At 44.5% G+C, this 952-nt stretch overlaps 1 protein-coding gene across 1 annotated transcript in view; it reads left to right on the forward strand.

Moving 5' to 3' along the window:
* Positions 1-952, forward strand: part of LOC102043225 (cytosolic phospholipase A2 epsilon-like) — a 32,750-nt gene that overhangs the window by 12,943 nt on the left and 18,855 nt on the right. The window lies entirely within an intron of this gene.

Here is a 952-nt window from a genome sequence, read left to right on the forward strand (position 1 = left end):
AGCTCCAGTAGGCATCACAGATATCCTGTCTAGGGTCCTCCTTCTTTTGCAAGTTACAGGATGGGTTATGGAGTTGTACAGAGAATCACACACTTGATAATCCTGTCTTTAATGGGGGAGGTCCAAGTAGGTTGCCTGGCTTGGATGTTGTGCACAAGAGGGTTTGTGTATGGGAACAGAGGCTGGAACTTGTCTTGGAGCGTGTGTGCCACCAACTCTGTGCCGAACTCTTCCTTCTGACCTTGCAGCCGACTGCCTTTTCCTGGAGTTGTATTCAATGAAATCAGAAATGGGACAATTTTTACAAGTGATGTCTGAGTAGCAGTTCTACTGGTTAGAAGATGATGGCTGGAACTGTACCATTAAAAATGATCCTTTGCAGTCTCAAGTGAGAGGTTTTAAAAAGCATGACAGTCATGGCTCAGTTGCTCCAGCAAGAAGGCATCTGATCTACTATTCTTCATTCATAATGTGGTTCCTGAGTGACCAAAGTAATAGTTATGGCCTGAAGAACTCCACCTGCAAAGGCAAGAAGGTGCTGCATTATAAGTGAGGGAATGTCCCTGTGAGCTCACAGTAGGACTGAGAAAATGGGCTTGATGCCAGAAGGCAGATAGACCATTCCCGTGCTATCCCTCATTCACATTTCTTGCATTTGTGTGGTGGTCAATGCTGTTCTGCCCATCAGCTGAGTCTGGAATAAGGGTTGGATGTGGATCCACATCTGGATTGATTAAATACGTGGTCTTGGGAGGATATTGAGAGGGTGTTTTTTTTCCCTTGCTTTGGAATGTGTGATGTCAGAAGTAATTAATGAAAGGATTTGTCCACTAAAATTGTAGACAATGGATTGCATAGATAAACTAGAGAGCCCTGGAAAGGTCTGAACGACTCAAGTGAAGTAGTTGAGATGGGTCACCAGAAAGCTATGGACCCAAACCAACCTCTTCTG

This window comes from Geospiza fortis, unplaced genomic scaffold (assembly GCF_000277835.1).
Source record: "Geospiza fortis unplaced genomic scaffold, GeoFor_1.0 scaffold66, whole genome shotgun sequence".
Lineage (NCBI taxonomy): Eukaryota > Metazoa > Chordata > Aves > Passeriformes > Thraupidae > Geospiza > Geospiza fortis.